Source organism: Berghia stephanieae, chromosome 7 (assembly GCF_034508935.2).
Source record: "Berghia stephanieae isolate SIO BIC M18660-M18661 chromosome 7, UCSD_Bste_1.3, whole genome shotgun sequence".
In the NCBI taxonomy this organism is placed as follows: domain Eukaryota; kingdom Metazoa; phylum Mollusca; class Gastropoda; order Nudibranchia; family Aeolidiidae; genus Berghia; species Berghia stephanieae.
This window is the reverse complement of record NC_088366.1, coordinates 20,748,097-20,771,324: the sequence shown is the minus strand read 5'-3', so window position 1 is coordinate 20,771,324 and position 23,228 is coordinate 20,748,097. Positions and strand designations below refer to the sequence as shown.

Below are 23,228 nucleotides of genomic sequence, written 5' to 3'. Positions count from 1 at the left end.
TCTGTAAGAGAGTAAGCCTATGCAAAAGGTTATCTAAGACATTTGGTGCAAACTGTCAATTATATATCAGCAAATGGGTTTAGTGAGTACATAATGCAGGCATATCAGTTAAACTTGGTCCATGCATGATAGGTTTGGGCAGTTATTATGTCAAAGTTACTGGACAGGTTATCATGTTGAGTACTATTTAATCAATCATCCTTAAATTGGTTTAGGGGTGTTGAAACAGGTGAAAGGGGCATTTATCAAAATAATGTTATATCATAAAAGGCGGGGTTTAACATCAATATGTAGGAATTGACGTTTCAGGTTTGATTATGATTTGGTCTTACTCTTAGGGGTTGGATTATAGACTGACAGGGAACTGTCAAAACTGCAAGGGGGCGTGGAAACAATGGAACTGTGGGTAAAATTTTGTTAGTGATAAAAGAGGATGTTTCGAGGAAAACGGGAGGATTCTCATTCTACCTTTTGATTCTGCATTCAACTTGACCATGAGCTGCACACTTTAAACCTTTTGTGCTCACCATCATTTATTTGCTTTTACGGACTTAGAAATATTCCACGTATATTGAAAATGGTTACTTAGGCAAATTGACTTTACATGTGGACTGATTTTATGGATTTGGAATTTATCATGATTTGGATTTGGAATTTATGAAACTGATTGAATTATGACCATGCTATTTGATTTGGATTTGAAATTTATCACAAACAAATAAAACTGTAAGAAATGAAACTTGGAATCTGGACTTTTATTTGAATGTTTTGATGTTGTGCATTCAATCATCATCACCGGCCCTTAAACTCTTTCGTCATTATTAACATCTACAACACAACGCAAAGGATAATATTACCATCTATCAAAAAACCACTATACAATCATAAGCCATTACATATGTGTACAACTACCCCACATTATGTATTTAATTTGGTGTCGTGACTCAGGATTCTTATATATCTTTATTTGGAGCCGTGATACCAGGATGTAAAGATGTTATTATTACGAACCATGGATACACAAGAAATGTATATTGTTGCGGTGTTAACATCTATTAAAGTTTTTGTGAGACTCGAATTTTGAAGTGAAAATTTGTGAACAGATAGGAAAATAGTTTTATTTGGAAAAGAAAATGAATATCAATTCTGAAGGTGAAGTAGTATAATTGTTTTGTAATGAAATGTTGAAAAAAAAAAATTATTGAAATTATAGATGATTCCTAAAATTCTGATAAAAGACGGTATTTTAAAAAATTAAACGAAATAATATTGAAATTAAGAACCATAGATGGAATAAGAAATATATTAAAAACTAAAAGCAATATATTATAGAACGGCATAATAATAATAATAATAATAATAATAATAATAATAATAATAATAATAATAATAATAATAATAATAATAATAATAATAATAATAATAATAATAATAATAATGCATTGATGCTATACGTATTTTATTTAATTAAAAAGAAGAGAGGGAGAGATGAAAATAAAAATTGCAGAATTTAAATGAATATTTTAGTGCGTTTCATTTTTCAAAATAAATGAAAATGCGTTTACTTACAATCAAGCGTTTCGGAATAAATCTTCGAATATTAATTTGTTCCGTTAATGGCAATGTTTTGTTAATATCAGTAACAAAGATGTGTCGATTTTTATTTCAATTTTTGTATGTTACTGTTGGAATTACATAAACAGTTGGTCCATTATTTAATGTTGTTACGTTTTATTTTCTGTCAAAATGACTCAAGAAGACGATGGCAATAAAAACACGTAAATTCTAAGTTTTGATAATTGAAAAATGTCTTATGGTATTTATTGTTATATTACAACATCATTGATTATATTTCTCTCCCGTCAATAGGGATGAATTGGTAGGTTGATATTGACTCTTTGAGATTCATGGGTTCATGACAAAGAGCAAAGTTTTATATCTGTTTGTATTCTTGGTAATAAATGTGTGGTTAACGCAGCCAAGTAATCGACAACAGAGCTAATTATATATTTGTAATGAGAAATGGCGTTATAATAGATTACATGAGACATTTTGATTTTATCACCGAAAATTAAGTTGAGTCACTATGAGTCAATCGTTGTTTTGTTTAGTTTTGTTTTGAAACGCGTTTCATCGTGATTTTTAAAAGGAGATATATTCTCATAATAACGGAATAACGACTTTTGGTTTAAAGTCGGAGAATGAAAAGCAGATAATACAAATAAAATGACGGAGTATCAATTATTATGAAAGACTGATGTCTTTTAATTGGAGTTAAAATGTTATTACGGAAGAATAACAAAATATTGAAAATGCATTATCATGTCATGTGAGCTGATAATATTTGTGACACAAGTGGTTAACTTGTTGTTAAGAATCAGCGAATTATAAGTAACCCATATGGTAAAATGCTGTATATGCATAGTGGGTAAATAAGCGCAGTGATGTAAGACGCGGTAATTCAAGTGCACACGGTTTAAATTACGAGACGCAGGAATGAGGCGTTCGGGAATATTTTATTTTGCGTTTGATTAAAGCGCTTGGTTTAACATTATGAAATGACGCGGAAGGCGGAGAATTTTTATAAATACGATGCGCGTGGTTAAAGCGCACACAATTATCAATGCAATATTAAGAGGCGCGAGATAACGTCGCAATGAGTTATATGAATATTTTTATAAGCCGAGGGCAAAGGCGCGAAACATTGAATTTTTATGACCAGAGTGTATATCGTTTCTGCAAATATTTTGATTATCATATTTTTCTCCTATCAATTTGCTGTTGTAATTGTAATCAATATTTACTGCGTGGTTTGAATTTAACATTTATATCATAAAATTTGTAACTGAGTTGAAGAAGAAGTTATGTTCAATTGTCAAATCTTAAGTGTGTAATCATTCAGCAATAAATTGAAATGGTAGGAAGTGCTACGATAACACCAATAATAATGATAAAATAAACAAAATCATATTTCATTAAATTAGGGATTTTCTAAGGGGAATAATTCGAGTTAATCAAAGGCAGAAGTAGTGTTTCCACTAAAACATTATACAGTCATCACGAAAGAGGACACTTGAAAACATCAGTCATAACGGGAACGCTGATGGCAACGACAGAGCCAACTCAAACACAGCCACAACAGAGGTCGGGAAATGTCCTAATCCCTTTGGTCTATCCACGAATACATTAAAATGGAGTAACAATCTCGACTACGCCATTGATACGTCCAGAATCAACACAATCTACAGACTACAAATACACAGCAACCTCAATTACATCGTACCTTTCGTCTTATACAAACTTGATAGAATTCATAAAATAATATCTGTATCAACACAGATTTCTTCCATGAACCTTTTTATATTTACATTCTTTATTGAACAATTGGATTACTTGTATTTACTTCTACGACAACAATACCCAACGATGTACGATGTCAATAATTACATAAACGTTCAAGATACGATTGTTTTTACTAAAATGATGTCCAATTGTGAACAATACTACTTCCTTCATATGCAGTGGTGAGCGTATTCAAATTTAAACTTATGTCAATATACAAGTGTGCAGCACCCATATCTACAACTTATAAACATTGAATATTATAATAAAGCCTGTCTTAGTATCATTATAAAAGATAAAGGCTATATATGTATATAAGACAATGCAGAAAAAAGTATCGCAAAACGCCACATGAGCGATTTCCTTGGAATCATTATCGTATGATATTCAACAACCTGCGTTCAAATAACGAAAATATTGTTGACCTTATTCGACCCTACTACATAGTCTACTAGACTACGTTATTGTTACATCCTTTACCTGGTGTGTAGACTCACGTCACCCACCGGAACTCTGCAAGATTACATCATCTACCTGGTGTGTACTCACATGCCACCTCATCGAAACTCGATTAACAAACACAACAATTACAACACACGACCTCTGTCGACTACTACACACGAACTCTTTGTCAACACATGGCTGAGTTCACAACTTTCTTTTGACTTGCTGGTTAAGTCAAACTTCATTTAAATTCAAGATCTCGCACACAGTTAATCTTGAATTTTTACAATTTCATCTACAATGAGATTCAACGTATACACGAGACAACCACAAATATCTACGAGGAGAATCGACCCAGATGCCGGAGATGAATGGATTACAGCGACGTCACAAGACCAAGAAACAACCCAACAGGTTAAGCATACGTTTGCTACCTGTAGAGTCTTTTTTCGTCCCAATTCAAAAGACTCGAACAAATACAACACACTAATTGCAAAAGTTGGTCACTTAAGTAACAGCCCACAATCACATACTGTGTTAGATTTTACTTATTTAGTTATTTACACTGTACTAAATATGAATAAGTCGGACAGACTAATGACTGATTATTTACTAAACACTAAATATTTGAATGTGAAGACATTATGGTGATAATTCGAAGACATTTACAGAGGAAAAAGTTTTTAATTAATTAACAATAATTAAAGTGAATTTATGACACTTGGGCTATGCAGTGACCACAACACACACAACAATGCAACACGTAGACTAGATACAATCACCTCAACTCTTATAGTTGATATATTTTTTTCATTACATGAAAACTCATTCTAAATGGAGACAATGACTTAATTAACAATTACTGACAATTTTCACCGGATGAATCATTCTCAAGATGAACTGTTTACGGAGAAATTTGTTACCTCTGATGGATGACCATAAAGAACATTTTGACTTCAAACTACACCCTGATGATTTAAAAAGCTTAAAAATTGAAACATCAACAATGAACAATGAATGATAATAACTTCAACTTGAATTTTAAAATGATGATAATGCTATTATTATGATTTATTTTTAAATATTTTTTATTACCAATTGAAATATAATTCTTCGTATTTGAATCTAGATGTCTATAAAACATTATTTGTACCACAATTATAAGTTGGAATTAATGTAATAATGTTGTTTAAATGGAATCATACAATATAAGGGAATGTCAAAGGTATTGGTTTTGAGATGACAGTAAATGAGTAAACATACATGGAAGCTGAGATTATCACCCATGTCGTATAGAGTTGAATTTGAGATTGAATAAGACAACGTGAGTATATCACAAATGGAAATTGAACCATTCTTTTTCAAGCAAGAATATGGATATATGATTAAATATGACGGGAATTAACACTTGTATTGCTATGAAGATGGAATTTAAGATGAAAAGATAATTTTTCTTTGAACTTTTAATTACTTGATATCTTACTGTCGATGTTGTAATCAAATTTGATGTTTGTGAATTTATCAATGTTGTAATACTATAAAACCTATAATCGATATATATGAATGTTGTAATCAACTTTGGTGTTTTAGAATTTAAAGTTTAAAGTTTTTAAATATTAAACTGGTATAAGTATTTATCATTATTTTTAAAATAGACTATTTCTTACATTTGTTTATTACCTTTTAATTCGACATTACATATATATTTAATCTCTTACTGTTTTTTTTTAATTGAAATTGTTTTAAGTCAATTTAAATTCTAAGAAAGGGGCGTATGTAAGAGAGTAAGCCTATGCAAAAGGTTATCTAAGACATTTGGTGCAAACTGTCAATTATATATCAGCAAATGGGTTTAGTGAGTACATAATGCAGGCATATCAGTTAAACTTGGTCCATGCATGATAGGTTTGGGCAGTTATTATGTCAAAGTTACTGGACAGGTTATCATGTTGAGTACTATTTAATCAATCATCCTTAAATTGGTTTAGGGGTGTTGAAACAGGTGAAAGGGGCATTTATCAAAATAATGTTATATCATAAAAGGCGGGGTTTAACATCAATATGTAGGAATTGACGTTTCAGGTTTGATTATGATTTGGTCTTACTCTTAGGGGTTGGATTATAGACTGACAGGGAACTGTCAAAACTGCAAGGGGCGTGGAAACAATGGAACTGTGGGTAAAATTTTGTTAGTGATAAAAGAGGATGTTTCGAGGAAAACGGGAGGATTCTCATTCTACCTTTTGATTCTGCATTCAACTTGACCATGAGCTGCACACTTTAAACCTTTTGTGCTCACCATCATTTATTTGCTTTTACGGACTTAGAAATATTCCACGTATATTGAAAATGGTTACTTAGGCAAATTGACTTTACATGTGGACTGATTTTATGGATTTGGAATTTATCATGATTTGGATTTGGAATTTATGAAACTGATTGAATTATGACCATGCTATTTGATTTGGATTTGAAATTTATCACAAACAAATAAAACTGTAAGAAATGAAACTTGGAATCTGGACTTTTATTTGAATGTTTTGATGTTGTGCATTCAATCATCATCACCGGCCCTTAAACTCTTTCGTCATTATTAACATCTACAACACAACGCAAAGGATAATATTACCATCTATCAAAAAACCACTATACAATCATAAGCCATTACATATGTGTACAACTACCCCACATATCGCGAATACTTCATGGCGCGTTCACTTTTGCACTTCGCGCTGCGCTATCAAAGAGAGAACAGAAGTAAACCTAAATAGCAAAGCCAAAGTCTCAAGACGGGAACAGAGGTTGAAAGACAGGATAGCACAAACTCAAGATAGAAGTCAAACAGAAAGTTGGGAATAAAAGACAGAGCGCCCAAGCACTAAAAAAAAAAAAAATCTATACACTACACACTCATCGTTCACACAGACACTCTCGCAAATAACAAAAAAATCTTGAGAACGGAAAAGGATCGGAGAAATAGAGATCAAGTTTATTTTCCCGAGCATTCGCAGAAATAGTCATTCGTTTATGGTCTTATTCGTATCGTATCCTTTAAGAGCTAATACGTTCTAAAATCCTTTATATATGCTCTGTCTAACTTTTATGCATAGATACAATTATCATTACTAGAAACAGCATTCAATGTTAATTGAAAATATCAAGTATTAAATATCTAATACATAAATAAGTGTCATCTTCAATAGTATAACTTTGTACATTTGAGAGTTTAAAATATTTGAAGTACAAAATGCGATAATATCCAATGTCATGTTACATGATTCATCAAAATCAAACATTATGTTGGTAAGTTCTTTATCAATGGCATTCTTAAAAATATTCATTGAATTATAATTTTTTGTCTCAAACTTTAGATGATACCAAACTGCCACAGTTCTTTGAATTAGGCTATTTTTTCCTTATAGTTATAGACGAATTGAAGTAGTGGTGGTGGAGATGATGATGTGGTGGTGGTGTTAGAGAAGATAATGTGGCGATGGTTATTGTTGTAGTGGTGGTAGAGATGATGATGTGGTGGTGGTTGTTGCAGTTGTGGTGGTAGGAATGATGATGTGGTGGTGGTGGTAGAGAAGATAATGTGGTGATGGTTATTGTTGTAGTGGTGGTAGAGATGATGATGTGGTGGTGGTTGTTATTCTTGTAGTAGTAGTAATGATAGATATGATGATGTGATGTTGGTTGTTGTTATTGTGGTGGTAGAGCTGATGATGTGATGGTGGTTGTTGTTGTAGTGGTGGTGGTGGTAGTTGTGGTGGTAGAGATGATGATATGGTGGTGGGCTTTAACAGTAGTGATAGAGAGTATGTGGTTGTTGTAGTTGTGGTGGTAGAGATTATGATGATGTGGTAGCTTTGGTAGTGGGACTGATGATGTGGTAGTGGTGTTGTTGTAGTGGTGACAGGGATGATGATACCACTGTAGTTCATGACTGCATAAACTTCTTTATTCAAGGCGGTTAAAAAATGGTCAATTATTTCATTTCAAGCACAAAAAGGAAACTTCCGTATTTTCCGCGACAGCCATTAGTTTTTTTTTTTCAAATTCCCGGGACAAATCCGGAAATTCAGGAACGGTTGGCATGCCTGTGAATAAGATCATTTCTTATTCTACGATATTTTAGTGAAGGCAAATTTAGATGCTTTAAAATCTTTCTAAATATAGCTGTCGGATGTTAGGCAAAAGTCTCGAAGCGTGTCTTTGTACTTGTACGATCTCAATGTTAACAGACCGTCGCTTAAAGTTAAAGACAGATGGGGCTTAAATAAGGGACTCCAAATACTATTTATTTATTCTTGACGTCTATCTCTCCGTATATTTAGTTATTACAAAAATACTTTGATAAGGAGAGAAATCGATAGTCACCTTCCTTGTAGAAAATCCGTGTCGTCGAAACAATGGTGGTTAACGTAAAAACTCACGACAATAATGTTATTTTAAGAACATAGAAGCTAAATCTGTCACTAGGAAATAAAGTACGGTCGAATATACAGCAAATCCACTGATAATATTAAACTGTCACAAAAATCTATCATTTACTTAAACTGTACTAATGGCATGGTGTCTTCCACAGCCTCCGCGTGCTTCAATAAAATGGAAAGGAAAGTACAACGGATGAGAAAGGTGAATGAAATTGTTGAGACTTGGCGGAAGGCAAGCTTATTCCCTCGTGGTTGCAGCTGCTGCAGAGCGCGCTGCCGTTACCAAACAACACGCGAACTTGGGGCGAGAGAAAGTGAGTAGGCTATGCCAGGCTTGACAGATTGATTTTTATAAAAATGCCAAGTCGCAGTCACTGTGTCTGAAAAAATACCAAACGTTCCCTAGCATTACTTTTTCAGCTAAAATAAACCGGGTGGAAATAATATATTAAATGTTCATTTTCGATTTTCCCTGCAATGAGTAGTGTCTTGATTTATTAAAAAAAAATTCAACCCGTCTTTTCAGCTTAATAATGAAAACGTGTATTTAGTTGACATTTGACAAAAAACAAAAACAAACAAAAAAACAAAGAAACAAAAAACAATAACAACAAAACAAAGAAGAAAAAAAAACAACCAACGAAACAAAAACAAAAGCCAAAATTCCAAACCCAATAAATTTTCCATGCCAAACGGCTTCAAAAAAACGCCATCTTTATATATTTCTTACTTTTTTTTTTTTGTTTTAATTTGACCCTTAAACTGTCAAATTGGCATATCTATGTTAAGCTTGGTAGGCAAGTAATGGTCCATTCCTTGCAAAACTGCGATTTGTTTGCGTGTGCTTGCGCGCGTGTGAGTGTGTGTGTGTGTGTGTGTGTGTGTGTGTGTGTGTGTGTGTGTTTGTGTGTCTATGTGTGTGTATGTATGTGTCTATGTGTGTGTATGTGTGTCTATGTGTGCGTGTGTGTGTGTGTGTGTATGTGGAGGTGCGGGTGTGGATGGTTATGTTGACCTCAGGAGTTATCCTTTTCGTATCACTGCAATCATAGAGAAGGAATGAAGTTGACGTCACTCTGCTCATTGTTATTTTGCTTAGACCGCCAGTTGGGTGATTAGTTCTCACTAAAGATCCTCTCCTACTAACAGGCTATAAATGTTAAAGGATACACATAGCTTTGTGTGTTGGTACTATTGATCTGGCGGATAGAACGAGCAGAACTGATGAGTTTCTTAAACGCATAGCATCAATAATTAATAATCTTGATGGGTTTTTTTTTTTCTTCTTTTCTTCGCATACCCTTAGTCTAAAGATATGCCATATTCTGTAAAAGGTGAGTAAATATTTCATTCACTCTATCTATTACATGTTTTGAACACAAATATTTTAAAAATTTAAATGATACTGCTTGTTGTTTGTCTCGTATTTTATCTAAAATTTAACAATTTACAATCTGACGCCACAAATTGTTTTTGCAAACTTGATATCATTACGCGTTACTGTTCGTGGAAAGGAGTATGATAATACCGCTTCTGAAACGGCAGGACCAGACATTGAAATGTTACATTTCAGAGCATTTTAACTTCAGATTCACTTCATGGTACGTATCTGGTTCACTTCGACTTGCTACCAGATTGAATAGGTGAGCCAAATTGGTAAGGAAAACAGAACCGTTTAACTTACTTCTGGCCTAGTATGACGAAAGCTAATGCCCGACTCTGACATTTAACGTGTGAAAATCAAAGGAATTGCGTTCAGAATCCAAACATATTATTTACCTTTTATTCTTTGATTCACACTGCCAGAGACCAGATTATTGTAATTCACACACGACTCTAATGAATTAACTATCGAGCAACAGGCGCCGTCTTTTTAAATGCCAACAATGGAAAAAGCACGGGAAAATGTGTCAACGAAACATAATTAAATAATCAAAAAGAATAATCATCAACGTATTTCCATAACGATTGAGTTAAAATATCAATGAAAGAAAAAGGCTAGTTTTTGTAAAAACCTTACAAAAATCGCTTTTATAATCGAGTTGAAATGTCACTGTCACTAACATAAAAAAGTTAGGATGTCTTATTTTCTACAAAATAAATTGTCAAATGGAGCATAATTAAATGATTAGCTAATTACTAAATCCATTACCATATTTTGATAACGATTCGGGGAAAACATCACAAGCGAGAAAAGGAGGGAAAAAAATGAAAGAAAGTCTAGTTTCTAAATGGATACCGCAATAATCTAGTTAAACTTTTAAAATGGCGTATAAGTTGGTCAATGTTTGATGTCAAAGTCAAAGAAAAGAAAAATGACAGTAACAAATTTTTTAAGTAAAACAAATTTTTAAAAAATACTATCTAATTGTTTGCCACCATTTCGAGAATCAAAAAAAAAAATCTCACAAATTATAAGTCATCTTAATCTAATAAAACTTGTTTTTCTTTCTGGTAAAAATCCAAAAGGCATTTTCTTTTTTCAGAAAACATTTTGCTTGAAACGGACACCAACCCCCCCCCCCCCCCCCCACACACACACACACACACACACAAATAAAATTTAATTTTGGTCAGAAAACTCGTCGTTCAAATCAAATATCGATGGATTAAAACAACTCTAATTTTGACAAAACTCAATTCTGGATGTCGCGAAGTCTATTATAATCTATTGATTTTTGGACGACGAGTTTTTTTCCCAGATTTTAAAGATGTGTTCTTTCAGAACACGACGGTATAATGTCCCTAATACTAATAAGTATCCACCAACAACAAGAGTACATAATTGCTAGATCGATAACCCAAGTCAGGATTGTTTATGTTCCCTCGCCTACTTATGGGCGTCTACATCCCTACACAGTTACAGATGCCGTATTTTGTGTGTGTGTGTGTGTGTGTGTGTGTGTGTGTGTGTGTGTTTTGGTGTTTTTTTGTTTTGTTTTTTGTTGTTGTTTTTTTTTTTCGATGACTACGATGTTACTAGTGTGCATCTGTGTGAGTGTGTCTATGTCAATATTGTATTGTTATAAATGTGTAACCAAATGACAAATTGCCACTTTTATTCGGACAATAAAGATTTATTATTATTGTCTCACTACAGAATGCAATTATAGACTTGTTTCAACATTGTGGTCATGAAGATATAATATTTCCCGTGTGATTTGAGAGAATTTCCATTACAACAATGAGCCCATAACATAGCCCTACTATAATACTCTAGTCGGCCATGGCCCATAGCAATTTGGTTTATCAGACCTGCAAATAGTATATGTCGGTACTATTATTCCATGCTTTTGTATCTTTAGTTATGTATTTTTTATTATTTTTTTTGGTTTCAGCAAGAATTTGGTGATTTGTGGTTGTATAAGAAAAGATGGTTAGTTTGGGATCTGCATGATCATATTATAATAAAGAAACTTGACTTGCCAACAAGTTCCAGCAGACCGATAAACTAGAGCTTTTTAAACTAGAGCTTTTATATAGCGCAATATCCACAAAATGTGCTCAAAGTGCTTTACAAAGGGTCCCTTACCAACAGCAACACGTCAGACGTAGAACTAAACATGACGCCTGTTAGGCGATATTACAATTTTCCGACAGACAACGCTGTTGACGGCCAGGTACTCATTTTACACCTGAGTATGGTGAGAGAATGAGAGTAAAGAGTCTTTTCCAAGGACTCAACTATGGGCCGAGAGAGGCTCGAACCCAACACCTTCCGATCCGAAAGCGAGTGTCATACCACAAGACCACATAGCCGCAGAGACCGATAAACCCGTTAGAGACTTGAAGATCATGCCCCTTATTAAGTCATTTCTTTCTTATTTATCAAGCTGTCATGCTTGGTTTAATGATATAACACTTTTCTGCTAAATAGAAGCTTTATTAATTTATTTTCTTTCATATATATAAGGGAGTACAGTTGTTTGTCGTTTGGCTGTCCTGGCAGTGCATGTGATAATCTTCGTTTGTTGTGAGATGAATGATAAGCTTCAACTAAAACGTGCAACGGAAGAACCATGACACGCATGCTCGCAAAATTGTTTGATATAAAGCGTTATCTTCCAAGCTCCAGTCAACGCACAGACAACAGAAACAAGAAAAGTATATCGGCCACACATTAACCATCTATCTACATATTAAATACAAAATAGTCCTTCAACATTAGCTATACGCAAACAACATTTAATTTTTATACATGTATCACATTTTCATAAAGTATGAAACAAGTGAATTCACAGCAGCCCTTGTGGGTGTACTTTGTTTGCCGGCCTATTACTATTACTTCGGACGGGGCCGCGATGACGAAATGGCGATCGGCTTGGAAACTACAAGATTCTTCAGGGCGAGGTGACAAATTATCGAGCAGGCACTGGTATCTATAAGATAAATATCTGAAAAGATATCTATGAAACTATACCAGATAAAGAAAAAAAAATAAACAAAAAGAAAAAACAAAACAAAACAAAACAAATCCCTAAAAATTCGCCTGCCATGCTGATTTTTTTTTTTTTTAGGGGGGGGGGGGGGTCCCTTTTTTTTTTCTTTCCTCACCGTTTACTTTCATATCACTTTTTCAGATCTTTTTCCTGGGGGCCAGGACATCGTTTCCTCCTGAGAAGGAAGGTACGAGTCATAGTAGACATTGGGTGGCTGCCAACAACAGACAATCTACGTTCCACGACATGTACAAAAGCGGACATTTCGGACCCAGAGCATTTTTGGAACTGAGAGAGACCTTAAATTATATCTATCTATCTATCTATCTATCTATCTATCTATCTATCTATCTATATATCTATCTATATATATATATATATATTATATATATATATATATATATATTATATATATATATCTGTCTTTCATTCTTTCTTTCGTTTTCTCTTTCCCCCCCCCCCTCTCTCTCTCTCTCTCTCTCTCTCTCTCTGTGTGTGTGTGTGTGTGTGTGTCTCTCTCTCTCTGTGTGTGTGTGTGTCTCTCTCTCTCTCTCTCTCTCTCTCTCTCTCTCTCTCTCTCTCTCTCTCTCTCTCTCTCTCTCTCTCTCTCTCTCTCTCTCTCTTTCTTTCTTTCTTTCTTTCTTTCTATTCCTCTAACTATATATCTTTATTTCTTAATCTATCAAAATACCCATACCTAACAAAACACAAAATAAAGGGTTATATATTATTGTTGTTGATGTTGTTGTTGTTGTTGTTGTTGTTGTTGTTGTTGTTGTTGTTGTTGTTGTTGTTGTAATACAAACGTTCTCCCCTTGTTTTAAGAGTTTTTCCATTTCGCACCATTGAGAGCATAATATTAATCTAGGTTATCAGAATCGTTAATAATTAATAGCAATACGTAGAATCTGACGTGGACATATGATTTGAAATAAGTTGGTAGAGTCCAATTTCATTACCCTCATAAATTACAAATAATCTCAAGATTAAGTTGACCTAACCCTTCTATAATTGAGATTTTATTTAATTAAAGCTAATCATCGACTATTTGTTTAATTGTATCGCATTACTATTAATCATGATATGTTAGCAAACGCTAAACGGGCAGGTTGACATATCTCATCGTATCCGGGTACAGTTGACCGTAATCGATACCAGTAATTATGAAAAAGATTATTAATTATAATGGTAATGGTAATAATTAGTTACGTATCCACCACTGATTCATGACTAATGAGTAACAAAATCCATGTAACCATATTCTATCCCAATTTCAGGAGATTTTAACGGACACGAAGATAAAGGTTGTGCGATTAACAGTTGAGTGTCGGTATAAAAATACATGGACTCATTCCAAGACCCATTAACAAAATGACCATGGAAGCAGCTGTGATGGTAGAGGTAGTGGGAATGGTGATGATGATGATGATGATGATGATGATGATGATGATGATGATGATGATGATGATAATTGTAGTGGTGGAGTGTGTTGTTAGAAAAGAAAAAAAACAAACAACAATCGACAATACCTACTTCGAAGTTCTAATTCGCCGACTTTGCCGGTGTGAACTGGTAAACTCTGACCCATGCAGTTCAGAAAAGATCATCTCGTGACCATCCACTGTATATTATTCTTGTTCCAAAATATTATACTACACTTACTTAAACCCCCTCACTAAGACATAGTCGGTCAAGGACAGGCCCTTTAAGTAATAATAATTCATATCCGTCCTGTCAGAGGTTAAGATCAAGTACTTCCATTCCATAGACCCAAAAAAAAAGAAAGAAAAAGTAGTCCTTCAGAGCCATTGGGCCCATGGAGCCGGAGTTTATCCCGGTTTCTATAACGTGAAACGGACAATAACAATTGCTTGCCATACTTTGGATAGAACGCGAGTCTATCGCAAAGTACTTTCTGCCAAATCTAACAGATTCAGCTACCAATTCATTGCTGAGTGGACAGGGGGCTCAGAAAAAATCTCGACTGCACCCTGGATCGATCTTGGTCCCTTTGCGTGTGAAGCGAGTGCTCTACCAAGTGAGCAATCGGGACCCCCCCCCCCCCTTCAACCACCATAGACCCGAAATCCCTGGTTATTCGGGGGTAATGCTGGACCACGGTCAAATATAATAATGTAGACTCTATTGTTCTTGAGGAAGTTATTTTGACGAGAGAGAGACGAATGTCCTCTGAGGAAATCAGCGGGGACTACTTGAGTTGGCAATCATGCCATCAACGGAAGTCCATCCCGGCACTGCGCTTTTCTACAGGGAGTGCAACGCCTCAATACGAATTAAAGGTATCGTCGAGAAATTAAGAGGACCGCTCTCAACAACACTAGCAAGAACGGAGCCTGATTTTTGGTAGCAAATAAAAAAAGTTAAACCTTGAGGCGGAATTAGGAGATAGAAGTCAACTTTAAAAAAGAGTTCACGAGAGCTAGAACGTCAACGCAGTTTGAGATGAAAGTTACCCAGATTCTGATGACCAAATTCAAGTTTAATTGGCTCCCAAAGGCATATAATATTTGGTGCGGAAAGTACGAGTCTGTTTGAAGAGAGCACGGGTTTTATCAGGACTTTCGCTGAGCTTTATTGTCTTGTAGTATGGCGTTGGCTGGGTCATGTGGCCAGAATGGAAAAAGGGTCACTTCCCAAGACAGCCTTGTACTGGACAGCAGATGGGAAGAGAAAGCGGGGAAGACCCAAAGAAACCTGGCGAAGGATCATGGAGAAAGAATTAAAGGAAGCAGGCCTGTCCTGGAATACAGCCACCGCAAAAGCAGCCGATCGCAAAAAATGGAGATGTCTGGTGGATGCCCTAAATGCTTCAAGGCCCGAAGAGAATTAAGTAAGTAAGTAAGTAAGTAAGTAAGTATGACACTCGGCTTTTGGCCAGTTATTAGTCCCTGGTTGAGTACCGTTGTAGTCGCGCAAAGTCAGGTCCTTGGAAAAGGCATGGAATCCGAGGAAAACAACAAGACTAAGACACGATGCCTCTTAGGCTTTATTCCAATTCTATTTTACAGAGACAACACTCAACGGCGAGATATTCTACTTGAAAATGGTTGTAAGAGCAAATGGGTTTAATGAGTTCACAGTGCTTGTATATCAGTTAAACTTGGTCATTATATAAAGTACTAGAAAATTACTTTCTTTGATCGGTGTTACTTGGTATTTGGGGATGAAAGCATTAAATTATAGTTTGTATTTATTATTTAGGCGTACCGTATTATTTGGGCGTACGATATTATTTGGGCGTACCGTATTATTTGGGCATACGGGCTTATTTGGGCGTACGACCTGTGATTATTTGGGCGTAAAAACTGACCTTTGGTTAAAGTAATTGTGGGAACAGGTTACAATAGGATATAAAACAGAGTGTTTCTGATTAAACCGGGATTCTACCTTTTGATTCTATTCTATTATACTTCACTATGGGTTGCATTTTGCATCATACTGAATGTTCTAACATCCTACTAAGAATCTTTATTTTACGGACTTAGAAAGATTCCACGTATATTGAAAATGGTTACAGAGGCAAAATAACTTAACATTTGGATTGATTTCACGGATTTCGAATTTATGGAACTGATTGAATTATCACCATGCTACTTGATTTGGATTTCGAATTTCTCACAAGAAATAAAGCAGTAAGAAATGAAACATGGAATCTGGACTTTTATTTGAATGTCTTGATGTTGTACATTCAATTATCATTATTAGCCCTTGAACTATTTAGTCATTAACATCTACAACACAATACAAAGGAATATCAATACCATCTATCAAAAAGCCAATATACGATCATAAGCCATTACAACTACGCCACATGGTGATTTGATGTGAGTACAGAGCCTTTTCCAATGAATTAACTTTGCATTGCTCATATCAGAACTCGAGCCAGAGACATATCATTACAGCTCCGAAGGCGAGTATCATACCAACAAGGCCAGAAAGTGAGACATGAATGAAATCGTTCATTATTTTCCCTGCCCTCTGCTGTTTCCTAGAGGGGAGGAAAGTCCAGACAGGTCAATCGGTAGAGCTTTAGGTCTCACAAGCAAAACACTCCTAATGTGGAAGAGAGATTATTATTGTTCTATATTCACCCTGTAGTGACTAAATAGTTGGGTATCTATTTTACCCAGGAGAGCATTCTATCGGCCATCAACCTATCTAGTTTCTACTGGGTGGATAGAGAGGTCAGAACAATGAAACTCTTTCCACCCAATAGTGACTAGATTGCTGGGTTTATATTAACATTATATCCAGTGGAGCATCTCAAGAAAAGAGTAAAAAGCAACAAGACAGAGAAGTCGTGACGTCACACCTTACACTCTTCCGGTTCCAAAATCCTTTGGAATGACTAATAATAAATATTATTTTACATATTGCATCACAAGGTGGCGTAACTATTTTAATCGTTGCATAAATAGAACAGTAAAGTTTGCTGCCCCAAACGTAAACAATAACAAGTTGCTAGTGATTTCCTTTAGGGACCGGAATAATTTACGCACAATATAGGTCTCCCAATTTTGTAGTTTGAGTTGTAGGCAATACACTTTCAGTATTGAAAATATGTTTACATAAAATCTAACAGTTGCAGAAATAATAATATAAGACTAAATTATTATGAAAATCAGGCTCCGAATAATTCTCGTTTTGTTCATACCAGCGCAATAATTTGCTCTGGTCTAAAAATAGATAGACGTAACTTTTGATAAATTTTACCTTTTGTTCCATAAAATATCCATATCTAGACATTATTTGATGCATGATCGAGTATTTATGAATATGTGTTTCTTTTGCCACCTAACAGCCAAATTTTAAAGGTTATTTTCTTTCTATTATTTACATTGGAACGTGAGCTGTCAAGACAGGAACATGTGGTTTGCCATGTGCTTCTCGACCTTTGTTTACGTTTGGGGCAGCAAACTTTACTGTTCTATAGGCAGATTCTTGTGATTATGGGACGTAAAAGTGCGAGTATTATCTGTATAGACGACCAGCATATAATTAGACTACAAAATAAGATGCCATCACTCTGAAAACAGAAGTTCAATTACACAAGATATGTATCCAGTCCTCCGGAAGAGTGGTTTTACACTTCCAATGAGATTGGGACCATTTTTTTTTTTTTTTTGGACATCACACTTTTGCTTCCTATTGTTACTGTCTATTTAACTCTCTCACTCCTAGAGATTTTTGCTATGTATTAAAAATGAGCATGTATATAGATAGTTTAATTCAACCATCATCAACATGCAAAAACGAAAAACATTAGCTTTGATACTGCGCCTATAATTTGGTCTCATAAAAATGAAATAAATAGGCATGGGGTAAAAGTAACCCGGGTAAACTACGGATATAGTCGGTGTTTGGGTTGAGTGAGTTAACGTGAAACAAACTGGGGTAAAATCTGGCTTTATATGACTCGAAATGTCTATTTTTTTCAGCTAACAACTTTGCTGTAAAACCATGTTACGTTTCAAAATGTGGTTTACCCGAAACTGGTCCGTAGAGCTAAGATTCAATATTAACCATAGACATCTGGTATCTTGATCAAACATTAAATCATACAAACAATAGGTTCAGCTGTTCTCTCACCTTTTGTTCCGAGCGTGTACAGCCCTGCAGTGTTCACCAACGCCTCGATAAAGAAATGGAACAAACGAGGTCACTGTCCTTAATGTTTATCGATTGACACAGATGATGGAGATGCTATTTCTCACAGCGGCAGCTGCCTTCTTCCTTTCCTTTGGGGCCCTATAATTTCATCACCAAGTATGAGCACGATTGCCAGTTTGGCATTTTATCGGCACTTTGAAAAAGGCATTATTTATTTATTTATTTATTTATTCATGTATTTATTTATATATTTATCTACTTATTCCTTCATTCATTTATTCATTACTTATATATATTTTTTTTATCTTCTCAAGTCACATAATATTTACAACTGATCAAAACGAACAATACACATATATATTATGACTCAAATCTAGGGTTAGTAAAGACAGAAATAATCTGTAACTTTCTAATGGAGCGTGATTCATCATGGTGCCAACACACACACACACACACACACACACACACACACATACATAATATATATATATATATATATATATATATATATATATATATATATATATAATCACAATTTTATATATATAATAATATATAATAAAATATACATATATATAAAAAATATCATTGATAGATAGATAGATAGATAGATAGATAGATAGATAGATAGATAGATAGATAGATAGATAGATAGATAGATAGATAGATAGATATAGATAGATAGGTGGATTGATAGTGATTATGATTAAAGAGGAAGGGATAGACGAGGAATTAAAGCTATTGTTGTGGTTTTGGTATTTCGTGATTATAAACAGTTTATACACGATAAGAAGTTTAAGAAAGGTTGGAAAGGCACTCTCTCTCTCTCTCTCTCTCTCTCTCTCTCTCTCTCTCTCTCTCTCTCTCTCTCACCCACCCACACACACACACACACACGGACACACACACAGAAAAACACATACAAACACATACAGTTAGAGAGCGAGAGAGAGAGAGAGAGAGAGAGAGAGAGAGAGATAGAGAGAGGGATTATGGGAAAGGGACGAAGGGGGTGGGGGGGGAGAGATAATGTTGTTGAGTTTGAAGGGAAATGAAATAGTTTTACTATTAAGCAGGTTGGAGCACGATGTGGTTGGGGAAGAGAGAGAGAGAAAGAGAGAGAAAGAGAGAGAGAGAGAGAGAGAGAGAGAGAGAGAGAGAGAGAGAGAGAGCAGGGGCAATGTTAAGTTGTTGGGGTCGGTGTGGGTGATGGAGCACCGACTTCTTGATTAATGCTGAGATGAAAGATTAAGTAACGTATCAAAGGAACGAAAATGACGTCACTCAGCTCTTTGTTGTTGTTTTTAGCCAGCCATTTTAATGATAAATTCTCACTCACTAAATTATATCAATCGGACTCTAAAAGTTTAAGGTTACACATAGTTTTGTGTGTAGGTACATTATATTATTCGATTGGCGGATGGTGTGAGCATTTTAACTAAGCGCATAGTATTAATAATTATAACTTCATTAGTTGAGGGCTGTCGAAGTATTTTGACCTCGAAAATTTCTCTTTCGAGTTTTTTCTTCTTATTTAAAAAAAATGGTTTTGTTTTTATTCTTGTTCATATTGTAATGTTGATATCATTACACATTATTGTAAAGGGAAGAAATGGCGAAGGGAGTAGAAATGAGTACCTAAGTGCATACATTTGCAGTCTGATAACCGAATGCAATTATGTTCTAGATATAACATTATTATAAAGGAGTTATATAATTTTGAGTTTGTTTGAGAGTATTTCCAATAAAACAATGGGCAATTTGGGTTATCAAATCTGCATATTAATTAATTACGTCAGTAAGCAAGACAGTAATTAGTAAGTATATAACTAAGTAAGTAAGTATGTCAGAGGTAGAGTAATGTCCAGTGTCCAGTCTAATAACACGCAGTCATAAGGTAGAGAAGAGAGGGCAAATGACATACCTAAGATTTAATAAAGTGATAAAATTCTACCTCTGCCCAGCAAAGCAACAGGTAGCAAAGGTCAAACAGAGGTAGATATTATATTATGTTTTCTTAAAGTATTAAGGTGAATTGTTTTAGCATTCATGTATTTCTAGTTGTCGGTATTACAACATCATCATAATCATTGCTTTTATCATCCTGGGTCAGGGCATAGGCCACAGACAAACAGTTTCCATCCTTCTCTATCCCGACCTAACTTTTTCAACATGTTCCATGTCTTATCACTTCTCTGTGTATCAGCTTCTTTAATTATTCTCCACCTTCCCCGTGGCCTTCCCCTTGATCACAACTTGAGAGCTTTTTCCCGCTTCATACATGGTGCGAACGTTCCACGACGCAATTCGAAGCTGCTTGTTTGGTAAGGACGTTATCGCGTCAGCAGAGTCCTTTCGGCTTTGTCTGTTGTCCGTCATAAATTCTGTCATTGCAGAAACTCTGTGGTCGCCCAAGCTATAAAAAAAAAGGATTTGATTTGTCCGTCTGAGTTTCTGAATCAATGAATTGTATGGAAGGGATTTTAACCCTTCGACAACCCCCACCCAACCTGGAGGACCGGGTGACTCAAAAAGGAGGAATCTCACACCACTAATCGCCTTTTGCGACCCGCTGGCTTGGCGTTGGACTATTCTTGCAGACACCACACGGGGGGATTGCAACACATAGTCCGACACGTTGCTAAATATTACGTCACAATAGAAGGAGGCAACGATCGTCAAAAGAAGATGACAAATGAGTCATATTGAATAGTTTAGTAGGGGGAATTAGGCTAAAACCGTGCAAATTCGGGTTGAAAGCATGAAAATTTGCATACAGGTTGCCAAGACCCATAGAAAAAACATCTGATATAGAACCACTCTGGCAATCAATCATAACGTATCGGTTTAAGGCCTTAGATTTTACCCATTACAGCTATATTAAACAAGGGAAATAACTGCGTAAAAAATATATTTTCATCATATTCATTGTATTAGGGAAAATTAGGCTAAAACCGTGCACATTGGGGTTGAAATCCTGAAAATTGGCATATAGATAGAATGCGATTGGCCAAGGAGTTCACAACATTGCCATCCGGAAGTATAACGGACCAACACACAAACTCTGTGTAACCATGAACTTTTAAAGTCTGGTTAATACAGTTTAGTGAGAACAACTCACAAACGCGGATGGCAAAAACAATAACAAAGGCCTGAGTGACGTCATCTGCATACTATCTATAGGTAGCTGTAAAAGAGTTAGCTTATAGCAAGTGGGTTTAATGAGTTCACAGAACTTGTATATCAGTTAAACGTGGTCATTATATTGAGTAGTCTAGGTCAGTTTTACGTTCCAAAGTTAAAGAATTGGTCATTATATTGAGTACTAGAAAATTACTTTCTTCGATCGTTGTTACTTGGTATTTGGGGGATAATAGCATCAAATTATAGTTGGAATTTATTATTTGGGCGTACCGATTATTTGGGCATACTGAACGTAAAACTAACGTTTACCAAAAGTAATATTATATCATAAAAGGCGGGGTTTAACATTAATATGTAAGAATTGACGTTTCAGGTTTGAATATGATTTGATCTTACTCTTAGGGGTTGGATTGTAGACTGACAGGGAACTGTCGAAACTAGTAAGAGGTGTGGCTTGAAATAATTTACAATAGGGGAAAAAGATAGTGTTGCTAGATTCTAGATTATTATTCTGATTCTACTTTACAATGAGCTGCACTTACCTAAGTTCTAACATCCTACTAAGAATCTTTATTTTACGGACTTAGAAAAATTCCACGTATATGGTTACTTAGACAAAACGACTTAATATTTGGATTGATTTTACGGATTTGGAATTTATGAAACTGATTGAATTATGACCATGCTATTTGATTTGGATTTGGAATTTATCACAACAAATAAACTGTAAGAAATGAAACTTGGAATCTGGACTTTTATTTGAATGTCTTGATGTTGTACATTCAGTTATCATCACCGGCCCTTGAACTCTTTCGTCATTATTAACATCTACAACACAACGCAAAGGATAATACTGCCATATATCAAAAACACCACTATGCGATCATAAGCCATTACATATGTGTGCAATTACGCCACATAGCTATGACCCGTATAAATAACACCTGATATAGAACCACTCTGGCAATTTATCATAACAGTGCGTTTTTAGCACTTTTATTTTTTCCTATATAGCATTACTTATCCTATAACCACAATACAATGTGCGTTCTAAAATTTTAAATACACCGGTAACCAATTACGGGAGCTAACTGATGGTTATTTCATGTTGTAACTAGTAGATAAAATCTGTGAATGCAGACGGTATAACTATTTCAGAGGAAAATATTTACCTAAATATTTAATTGAAAAGCCCAATATGTACAAGTTTCAACAATTTATAAATAACTCCACAGGGACAGAATTGCGAAGATTTGGGATTTTTTGTCGAAAAGTTTTGATCGAATATGAAAAAAAATGTTAGTTAGGCACCTAGTATTACTGGAGAATTCAAATACATTTGATTTTTTTTTTCATTGTGGTATGTATCAATGTATAAGATTATGACATATATTATTTGAATATTTCGTCTATTAGTCATAATTGAATCCTTTGAATTAACTTTTTTTTTCTCACTGTTGGTTGTACAAGTGATTTCGTAGATCAGTGTGCGTGTGGGTGTATGTGTGTGTGTGTGTGTATGTATGTGTGTGTATGTGTGTGGGTGGGTGGATATGTGTTTAGGAAGGGCGTGTGTGATTGTCAGCGAGAATGCCTTGAGCTTGACACGCATATGAGAAATATATTAAATTAATGTATATGTACAATTCTTATTTTTCGCTATTTGTAATGTATGAGTATCTTGTGACATTAGATAATGATTGGTAATCAATGAAGATCATAGTCACAACCGTTGTTGTTGCCATCATTAGTATTGTCTGTTGATGTTGATTTTCACACTCACTGTTCATTG

At 34.9% G+C, this 23,228-nt stretch overlaps 1 protein-coding gene across 3 annotated transcripts in view; it reads right to left on the bottom strand.

Annotated features, from left to right (window-relative positions):
• The window catches only part of LOC144976872 (sodium- and chloride-dependent glycine transporter 1-like), a 75,950-nt gene extending 57,553 nt beyond the window's left edge, over positions 1–18,397 (bottom strand). The window contains exon 1 of one of the 3 annotated variants that reach the window (XM_078921414.1): positions 18,272–18,397. The gene's annotated coding sequence lies outside the window, so the exon portion shown is untranslated. Of the gene's footprint in view, positions 1–8,166; positions 8,518–18,271 lie in introns of those variants that run through there. The other 2 variants (XM_078921412.1, XM_078921415.1) reach the window with 2 other exon arrangements.
• Positions 18,398–23,228: the final 4,831 nt, after the last annotated feature.